Source organism: Mytilus galloprovincialis, chromosome 9 (assembly GCF_965363235.1).
Source record: "Mytilus galloprovincialis chromosome 9, xbMytGall1.hap1.1, whole genome shotgun sequence".
Taxonomy (NCBI): Eukaryota; Metazoa; Mollusca; class Bivalvia; order Mytilida; family Mytilidae; genus Mytilus; species Mytilus galloprovincialis.
In genome coordinates, this window is record NC_134846.1 from 54591820 (window position 1) to 54603805 (window position 11986).

The window sequence follows — 11986 nt, forward strand, 5'->3', positions numbered from 1 at the left end:
CATGTTTTCTGACATGAAATGTATGGAACCTGTTTGCCATGGAAAATATAGAACCTGCTTGAAACTATTCTCAGACTGATAACAAATTGAGAGCATTTCATAATACTATAAAAGTTTAGTAGTTAATCATTTCTAACATTCAAGATTACTTGAAATATCCAATCATGTCTCTGTCTCCAGTCCACATCTTACAATATGTCTATTTATCAATACAGGTTCAATTTTTGCATCAAATGGTCAGTTAAGAAAAATGTTCACAACAATATCATCTCTAACCATATATCTAGAGTGATTTAGTAAACGTATGAACTAGAAGAGTTTAAATAAAGCCATATTTGCAAAAGTTATAGTATGAAGTAACCATTCTAATGTATGCATTCCCTGAAAGTTTTATAAAATGACTGCTTACATCTGTTGGTTTGTTTTTTGGCAGATTTTAAGCACGGTTTCTTTTTTTTTACAAAGACCTTTATAATAATGAAAACATAGAATTTACAAGTTAAGTTATCTGTAATATGACAAGCAAGGGGGGACATGTGTCCCTATTGTTTGCCCTGGGGCTCAAATTGGCTAAATAATTTCGTGTTGAAGGTTTTGTAGGTTTTTCAAATTGTTTGTTTTGACCGAAATGAAAGCAGACGAGACAATTGCCATTAATACACCTTTTATAAACCGTTAAAAGTAAGGTGGAAATGCATGTTTTTGTGTTCTTTAATAAATGAACATGTATGTCTCAAATTAATTTGGATGAGTTTTCCCTTTCTCAACATGACAGCATTAATCTTCTGCGCACATTTTATAAATAGCTAATAGAAAACCTAAATATTTGTTCGTAACAAATATTTTAAAATTCAATACAAAAAATATAAACCTTATAACATTGCAAAAATAGAAATGTTGTGATGTTATTCAGAGAGCTAATAATTGTTATATTCCTTTGAATTGGAAGCTTACTACCTTGTCAAATCATAAAGTAGACATCAAAAATAATTTACATATTACAGTTACAGTGCATTTTCTTTTTTTCTTTAATGATACCCACAAATATTCTGCTCTTTTATATATTTAATACAGAGTTTAAATCGATAAAACCTGATCTCTAAATTTGAAGGAGAATTCTTTACCGACAATTCACATAAAAAGAATGTATTAAGTTCTCGTAAAAGTGTTGCCTATATATTACAGAAATAATATTAAATATTATTTAAACTTAATACAATTCGGCTTGAATTTAGAAATAAAATGCATTTCATAACATTAACCTTGACCAAAAGGGGAGATAAACCGTATTATACCAGGTACTACATTAAAGACGGTAGTATGGAGTGACTAATTTTAAAACATTATTTAGCAACTATGTATTATATTGACAAACATGCTACCTTGACTTAATTTACATCCAAATTTGAAATTTAAATGCCTTTATGTTCTTGTTCAATACTTCAAACGAACATAAATCATTTATAAAGTAAAAACATAACACAGTTTTTTGTTATCAGCTCGCCCCGACAGCACAGAAAGCTTATTTTTGTTATATACAATAAACAAATGTCCAATTTGCTGTCATCGACCGCTGCCATCACATATAAACACAATATACAATAGAAAAATGTTCTATAAGTTGAAGAAAAAATCTTTACGATATACATGTATCTTATCTATTTTCTACATAACATATTTTAAGACAGACAGCTAGATACCATAAACATACTACGTATACACAAACCAGAGTCTGAGCTTGATTTGCTATATGATATAAAAACTAAACTGACGAAAAAATACATTTTGCAAATAAAACATATGACATAAAATTTCATATTTAATATGAAATAATAATACATAATTACTACGAAATTACATCAACTAATATCATGTCAATTGAATAAATGACAAAGAATAGCAAAGGTGGGGAGAAAACCCTGCCCCATAAATAAACATATATACAATATCTACTCAAAATATAATATAAAGGGCGGTATGTGGGTGGGAATTTTGAACAAATTGTTTGATAAAAATCACAAGTTAACACATCAAATGCTGATGATAAAAGGAAGTGACCACAATGCACTTACACGAGGACTCGTGCTGACCCGCAATGCCATTGACCAATAAGAAAGATGATATCCGGTCATGCATTGTTCATAAAAGAAATTTCTCTGCACATGAAAACAAGTTATCTAATTTCAACAATTTATCGTTTAATTAAGTAGGACACTCTGACCCTTTGACCAGACTAGAGACATTATACATTTACAGTAATAATAGCTCACTCTTTTATTCAAGTCGGTTAGTAATAACCAATTTAACAGAATTATCTTCTCTGCTGTCTCAAATTATTTTATTCCGCTTAATTTTCAATTAGCAAATAAAACTGGTTTTAAGACAGACAGCTAGATACCATAAACATACTACGTATACACAAGCCAGAGTCTGAGCTTGATTTGCTATATGATATAAAAACTAAACTGACGTAAAAATACATTTTGCAAATAAAACATTTGACATAAAAGTTCATATTTAATATGAAATAATAATACATAATTACTACGAAATTACATCAACTAATATCATGTCAATTGAATAAATGACAAAGAATAGCAAAGGTGGGGAGAAAAACCTGCCACAAATCCACTCTTTGGCTGAAAGAGTGGATGTGAAATCCACTCTAAGGCTAAAAGAGTGGATCCCCCACCCGAGGACTCTGGCGACGTGAATACAATTATATATGACTCGAAAAAAAAATTACATTCACATACATGTACACCAAACACATATCACTTTATTATGTAAAACGTTTCCACATTTAGCAGAAATATTAAAAGTTCCTATTTTCATATATCAAGATATTACTTTAAAATTATCTTTTACTGGTAAAAATGATTAAAGGTGTAAATCTTATTCCGACCAGGATCACAGCAATTAAATTACAATAGAATCGCAGTTACAATGTAAGTATGATTCAGAATTCGTATTTCTTCTTACATCCAGACATTTAAATATAGAATCCTTTATATATTTTAGTACAGACAATTAGCACTTTGATTAACCGAAACTATATTTTTAATTTTAAAAATTCAAACAAAACCAAAGTATATTTTTACAAAGCCCTTGATCCTTCCTAAATACGAAGATTTATATCTGACTATTTCTGTAAGGGACCATGAGCAAAGGATTCCCAAACTACACTTGACATTTTTCAATCGAAAATGTATAAATATAAAAAAGAAGGTGTGGTATGATGCCAATGAGGCAGTTCACCACAAGAGACCAAAATGACACGGAAATTAACGACTATAGGTCATCGCACGGCCTTTAACAATGAGCAAAGCCTATATTACATAGTCAGCTATTAAAGACCCCAAAATGACCATGTAAAACAATTCAAACAGAAAACTAACGGCCGTATTTACATAAAAAAAAAATGAACAAAATAAATGAACAAAAAACTTAAATGTAACACATAAGCCAACGACAACCACTGAACTACAGGCTCCTAACTTGGGAAAGGCACATAAATACATAATATGGCGGATTGAATTCCAGAGGGTAAACATTTTCAAATTAAAATTAGTAAATAAGTATTTACTGTAAACCTTTTTTAACTCTCAGTTATTTTTGTTGTGATCCGAATTGATATGAGACTATAGAAACAATTTTCGTAACTCATGATACGGTAAAAAGAAAAGTTTTAGTCACAATTTTTAATATACAGCTTTTTAGAAATTTAGTGACTGGTGAACATCACCATTCAATATTAATAGTGATAATTTATATCGATAACACCACTATAAAAAAGGAGGAATACACCAAACTTACTTCAATCTAACATAAAATAAATTCATTCCTTCCTGGCATGCGACAGAACTTAATGTTAACAAATTGTTATTCCAATACAATACATTTAAAAGGTTTATATTGTATAGTAGTAAATAAAGTTGTAAAATGAATATTATAATATTCCAGCTTTAAGTGATGTTTCATATAATTTTTTGTACCTTAATTGCGATAAAAGTTAAAAGATGTAAGTTTTAACCGAATAAATATTTATAGCTTTTGACACATACTATATAGATATAGGAAGATGTGGTGTGAGTGCCAATGAGACAACTCTCCATCCAAATAACAATTTAAAAGTAAACCATTATAGGTTAAAGTACGGCCTTAAACATTTAACCAAAAGAAAAAAAAGAAAAAACAACTTAGTTAATAACCAGTTTAGTTAAATATAAAAAAACTTTGGTTTGTGATGGATTTATCTCTAAAGACCATAGCATTTAGACAACATTGGAATAAACCATTAAGTCGTTTTATATATATACTTTGAATAATTAGTATGAATAAGCACAGCAACATTTAAAACCAAAACATGAATTACGAATTATTCATGTATACATACAGGAAGTTAAACCGAGCCTACCGAATGATCCCATTGACATTCGAACAATGTGTAAAGAAAGCATGAGGAGGGCGGCAATAAAGACATTATTGTATGAAATAAAGATCACAAACGTTTAAGCAGGCTATACTGACCCAAAACAGGATACATTGAAATTATGTGAAATAAAGATAAAAACAGTTTTGGGCAGGCAATGCTGACCCAAAACAAGACAGTTGTAATTATATGAAATAAAAATCATAAAACGTTTTGGCAGGCAATGCTGGCCCAAAACAAGACAGATGTAATTATAAGAAATAAAGATCATAAAACGTTTTGGCAGGCAATGCTGGCCCAAAACAAAACAGTTGTAATTATAAGAAATAAAAATCATAAAATGATTTGGCAAGCAATGCTGACCCAAAACAAGACAGTTGTAATTATATGAAATAAAAATAATAAACGTTTTGGCAGGCAATGCTGGCCCAAAATAAGGCAAATGTAATTATAAGAAATAAAGATCATAAAACGTTTTGGCAGGCAATGCTGGCCCAAAACAAGACAGTTGTAATTATATGAAATAAAAATCATAAAATGTTTTGGCAAGCAAGGCTGACCCAAAACAAGACAGTTGTAATTATATGAAATAAAGATAATAAACGTTTTGGCAGGCAATGCTGGCCCAAAACAAGACAATTGTAATTATATGAAATAAAAATCATAAAATGTTTTGGCAAGCAATGCTGACCCAAAACAAGACCATTGTAATTATATGAAAGAAAGATAATGAACGTTTTGGCAGGCAATGCTGACCCAAAACAAGACAGTTGCGATGGTTTGAAATAAAGATCACAATGTTTTGGCAGGTAATACTGACCCGCAACAGCTGAAGTATAAAGTTCTGATACTAAATTTATTCTTTTTAGCCGTTAAATTCTATAAACGTATTTGACTTCAATTCTTGAATCACGGATACTATTAGGACCATTCCATCCATGAACTGCGGCAGAAGTCTGTGTTTGTTTTATTTTCCTTCCTCTAAAACTAAGTGCTGTATTTAAGTAACGAGAGTCCTGGACAATTAACGACATAGTCAACTTTGAAGAGATGATGGAATAACATTAGGTGCTTTGAGCTTTCATCGTAACTAGGGTCCAGTTGTGTATCAAAATGCTGATCGAAGTCGTATTTTGTAAATTTGTATTTATAAAACAGTCAATTAGAGTTTGGTTAGTCAATGTTGATACGACTCGCACTCTGGATTAAAATTCTAAAAGAAGTGACCACAATGCACTTACACGAGGACTCGTGCTGACCCGCAATGCCATTGACCAATAAGAAAGATGATATCCGGTCATGCATTGTTTATAAAAGAAATTTCTCTGCACATAAAACAAGTTATCTAATTTCAACAATTTATCGTTTAATTAAGTAGGACACTCTGACCCTTTGACCAGACTAGAGACATTATACATTTACAGTAATAATAGCTCACTCTTTTATTTAAGTCGGTTAGTAATAACCAATTAAACAGAATTATCTTCTCTGCTGTCTTAAATTATTTTATTCCGCTTAATTTTCAATAAGCAAATAAAACTGGTTATTCACATTCCTATGAAGTCTTAATAAAAGGGGTGGGTTGGTGGGAAACGAACCTTTCTGTCGGATAGGCGAACCTTTATAATTTTAGCGCCAAAATTCTAGCATGAAGTTATCATGATTGATATATCTTAAACCGGTAATAACTTACTGATAGTCCAATCAAATTAACATAAACATGTTTTGATTTAAACACACGTGTTAAAAGTAAACAAATACACGTGTTCCCGAGTAACCTTTATAAATACATTTATGTTCTTATTCAATACTTCAAACGAACATAAAGCCTTTATAAAGTAAAAACTCAACACAGTTTTTGGTTATCAGCTCGCCCCGACAGCACAGGAAGCTTCGATTGATAAAGACAGGGACATAAAGAAAAAAAGGGGACAAACAATATATATTACAAGCCTAAATTCTTAGATACTGACAATCTGTTGAGTATACTCTCTTTAACGTAACCATCTTTGGCTTTATCACTTTTCCATCTCCCGTGTTTCTTAAACAACCGGTCATCTATTCCAGCTTCTGCCGCGGCAGTAGCTCCTCCTGACCTCAAACTATGTAAGCCACACTGTTTGTTATCAAGACCTAAACTGTCAAGTGCAGATAACAATAACTCTCTGGCTCTGGTGTAAGAAATTTGACTACTCTTTCTAAGTTTGTATGTATTCAAAGATTTACAATAACAAATAGATCTAAAGATAAACTCATTCGTTTCTTCCGGAATGTTAGCTAACTTTAGATGACGCTGATTAGAAGTACATCTACCGGGCATGTGATATTCCCTGTTTTTGAAATGACAACATCTTTCCCTTCCCTATATACATCAGTTTTACTCTTGACTAAATGAAGTGTAAGGTAAGAAGGGGAAAACTGTATATCAGACCTTTTCAAGTTAGCTAACTCGGAGAATCTTAAAAAGCCAGCATAGGCTAATAATCACATACATGCTATTCTTACATCCTTTAAATTACAAGTATTATTAGCATATTTACATACAATATTTTTCAAAATATGCGGTGTGATAGGTTCTTTTTTGACAACTGAATGACCTATTTTTCTATGAGCCCCTTCAAGAACAGATGCAATTAGATTTTTTTCAAAAATATCTGAAAAACGTAAAATTGCAACTACATTTTATATACATATACAGAGGACGAATTATTCCCATATTTCAGATTTCTATACACAGAGTAAAATATAATATATATTCAAATATTTCAACGCCAGCTGCAATATCTTTATAGATACTAGGGCCATGTACTGTAAAACAAATTACCATACCTGCTACAATATCATTATAGATACTAGGGCCATGTCAAATAAAAAAAAAAACAAGCCTGCTACAATATCATTACCGATACTAGGGCCATGTCAACATAAAAAACATGCCTGCTACAATATACATATACTAGGGCCATGTCACAAACAGACCATGCCTGCTACAATATACATATACTAGGGTCATGTCCCAAACAGACCATGCCTGCTAAAATATATCTACATATATTAGGGCCATGTCTAAGATGCATCTAGCAAAACAGCAAAAACTGGCGAACCAAACGGTTCAATTCCGAATATCGTATTCTTATTCGAACCTTGCTTATAAATACCATCAGTTTTTTTTAAACACAATAACATCTTTTACGTAATCTTGATAAATCAAATGTTTATCGAATATCAAAGGCCAGAATGCAGCAAAAATCCACTTAGGCACAACTAACGTGACTCGAGCTTTAGAAGCTATAATGTGTTTAATCGATCGTATCACAAGATTAATTGGTGGAACTAGCCAATTATTTTCATTGGTCCAAACCTGAGAAAATGCATCTGATTAACTGCTTCAGAATCAGGTTGCCAAAATAAGGAGTTAAATCTCATAACTTTTCTATTTTCGACACTTGCAAACCTGTCAATCGAATAAGGACCCCACATATCATTTAAAAAATTGTCAATTGATATTCCTTTTTGAATGCAAAATGAAAAAATAGATTTTGCTATAATATGAAGATTTTCTTTCATACTTCCCGAATTAACAATTTTGACACAATTTTGATTGTCAGTAAACCACTTTATAGTTTTTCCTGTGAAACTATTCTTAAAAAAAAGGGCTAACTCTATAGCTTTCAGCTCTCTCCATGTGGAGCTTTGTACCGTTTCACTACATGTCGTCCACATCTTATGGAAAATCTTATTTTCTAATTCAACGGTGTATGAACCAGCGGCAATATTACTAGCATCTGAGTATATGACAACAGAAGATTTACTGTAATGACATAAATTACGATAGTTAATCATAGTGACATTTTCTAACCAGAACTTTAACTCTGATAAAACCTCGACGGGTTTGTACGCTGTAATGGGAATATCCCACCCAATTCTACTTTCAATTTCCATGTAACAGAACTTTGACATAATTCTAACCACATTTCCGATAACGGGAGTCATAGAAATAATTTTACCTACCACCTGAGGTAAAGATCTAGCTGTAACATAGGAAAATTTAGCCCAAATGACATTCAATGAAGAAATCAAATCGTCAACTCGACGTTGAGTTATAGATAATTTGTATTCTTTAAAGTTCCAAACTATTCCCAACCATTCTAACTCGATAACAGGTTTAAAAACAGACTTCTCCTCGTTAATAAGGAAACCAGCATCAATCAAAGACCTTTTCACGAAGGACGATTGCTCATTGCATGTATTTTCATCTGGACTCATGCCAAGTCCATCATCTAAATACAAAACAACTTTTATACCGTATCCACGTCAAAATGTTACTAGTGGCCACAAACATTTAGTAAAAATGTAAGGACCGGTAGTAATTCCGAAAGCTAAAACAGTATAGCAATAAAATTGACCTTCCCACTGAAAACCTAAGAAAGTCTGTTGCTGTGAGCAGATGTTCAAGTGAAAATAACCAGATTTTAAATCAAACTTAAACAGATACATATCTTTGTCAAAATATTGTATAGCTAACTTCCAATCCTCAAATTTTATTTTTTCGCGCTTTATGTGTTTATTCAATTGACTCATATCTAAAATAAGTCGTTTCTTACCGGACTTTTCAGTAGCAACACTCAATGGATTTACCACATATGGGTTGAAAAGGCATTTTAAATACGCAACCTATTAAAACTAAATCTTCAATTGACTTTGCGACAAATTCGGTATTCTGCCGTGCTGATCTTTTATTTCTGTGGTACATTTTAAAAGGCGTATCTATAAATGGAATAACATAACCATTTTTTATTGTATCAAGCACAAAAGGACAAGCACCTTTTTTTTCCCAATACTTTACATGAAAAGCTAATCTACCTTTCACCCCTTTAAATTTATCATATGACTGACAAATTTCAAAATATTGAACTTGTTTTTAAAAAGGTTCTATATGATCGTTATCAACAAAACATGTAGAAAATTGCTCATTAAAAGTGTCTAAATACTTATCATTCACATTGACTGGAGAGTGACGTTCAGGCCCTACTTTACTACCTCTGGTAGGTTGTAGAGTTGCTGTTGGGTGACCTGAGACTGGCGAGAAGAGGACAGTTTTTTCTCCAGTGGCCTTGTTGCTTACAGTAGTGGCACGTGTCGATTGAGCAAGGCTCACGCCTTGCGAAGCTCCCACGAAAGGGCTGTTGCTGATTACGTTGATAATGCTGAGCATAAGCAGGGTTACCATATGATTCCGCAGGTTGTTGAAGAGGCGGATTTTTAGTGTAAGGTTGCTGGCGAGATTTAGACTTCTCCTTGGAGGTACGGATAGCTCTGGTCTGGATAGCTTGTCGTATCTTTCTCTCATCTTCAGAATCTGAAGCCATGGCATTGGGTTCGTATTCCCTAACGGTTCCCAAACCAGCAGGGAAAGCATCAGCTATGCGAATTTTCTTCTTACGGCTTTTGATTTTATCAGTTATGTCAAGAACTAATCTATAGGCTTGTGTATTGGAGTTAGGGATGGATTTGAAAGTTTGTTAACAGTGTCTTATAATTCCTCGTTAAAGGTGTACTGAATTCTGTTTCCTTCCCCCTTAAATTTTAGAGTGACGTCCTCCTTAATTTTTCTCTTAAGGCAATCTTGTTCTTGTATAAGTTAAGATTTCAACTCACCTAATTTGCTGTCTAAAATTGTCTTAAAAAGCTCCACAGTATCTTCCAAATCAGACGACTTATCAGCTGCTTTATGAATATTAGGTGGCGGTAAACTATTATCTCCTTCAAGTAGTATGTCTTCATTCAATTCCAGACGTGGAGAAGATTCGGACATTTTACCAAGTGGCGATTTAAGAAAAACGAACCTTTCTGTCGGATAGGCGAACCTCGAATGACAATTCTAGACTATCTTAATATAATTTTAGCGCTAAAATTCTAGCATGAAGTTATCATTATTGATATAACTTAAACCGGTAATAACTTACTGATAGTCCAATCAAATTAAACATAATCATGTTTTGATTTAAACACACGTGTTAAAAATAAACAAATACACGTGTTCCCGAGTAACCTTTATAAATACATGTCTACTCCCAAACCCAACAATATAATGTGAAAGAAGATATATCGTTGCTACAATTAGTAAGTTATGATACAGAGAAAAATTTCAAAAAATACATTAAAGTTAAATACTAGTACAAAAAACATATTAGAATTTGAAAAATGACAGATTAATCCCGGTTGACTTCTACCTTAAATGTTTGGTAGGAAAACAGGCCAATGTTAAGCAAACCCATTCGACATGCTGTTTGAATTTAAATTTTCAAATTCAAATTATTAACCTATTGGAGTAAGGTACACAGACAATAAATACAGTCAGGATTCTACTTCTTCAAAATTATCTCCCCATTACGCCAGTTCATTTTCACAATCGTAGAAATGGAAGCCATTCTAGAGATGACGCTCAGCCAATTTTGCTCTTGAAAACTGATAAAAGTCTCAACATAGCACCATTACGATCCTTATATGTCAGTTGTATTTTAAAAGACAAATGTATCTACTAGCTAATGAGCATCAGTTAATGATCTTGTCTGCATTGATTCAACTTAAAATTTTTGTCTGATCGGTTGTCAGGTGGAATTTTCGAGCAAGCCCGGTTGACCGCTGCCAAATCATACTTAAGTATTATGCATTCTTATGTAATTTTGCAATGCATTTAATCCAATTTGTAGGTACTATGAAAAAATCTATCTTCAGTAACAGGAAAGATCTTTAATTCAAAACGATTTTTTTCTTTTCATATTTTATGAAAATTACTCAGTACAAATTGGTCAAAATTGAAAGATTACAGCAAACAAAGTCACTTTTCTTTTTTAGCTTTCTTTTGCTAGACGAAAAAACTGACTGTAATGAAAATATTCAAAAATAAATTCCTTTCTGTTACTATCTACTTTACTAGAATGGCACAATGTTCCCTGCTGTTTTCAAAAGTCAAAACCCAGTCGTATTGTTCAATAGACAGTATATTATGCTGCAGATTATACAATACGATGATAATAACTTATTACAAAAACTATTTTGCATATAAACTAGTCAACAAAATAAACGATACACGACTTTGAAATAAAATTTATTATAAAGTATTAAATATAAAACAAAATGAGATACACTATTTTAAAAAGCTTTCATTTGCAATGTATGCACATGTGATAATGAAAACCAAAACTTGTCGGAAAGTATCTAAATTCCGTGTAAACGAGCATAGGGTGCAAATTAGTTTTGCGGGATGGTGAATAAAAATCGATACATATTTTTCTAAGTTCTAAATAAAATTTCAAATTTGTTTAAAAATATTCAATATGATAATCAAATTATGTTCATGTTGTAACTTATTAGTTGAAATATTGTTTTTTCAAATTTTTGGGAAAAAACGATTTTTTTTTTCGTCTCAAATCTCAAAACATGCAAAAAAAAAATTTATTTTCGACTCAAATCAAAGATTTTGATATGAAAACAGCACACAGTAAATTTGGAACCTTTTGGATCAGTTTTAAGATTGTTACCGCTTATTGA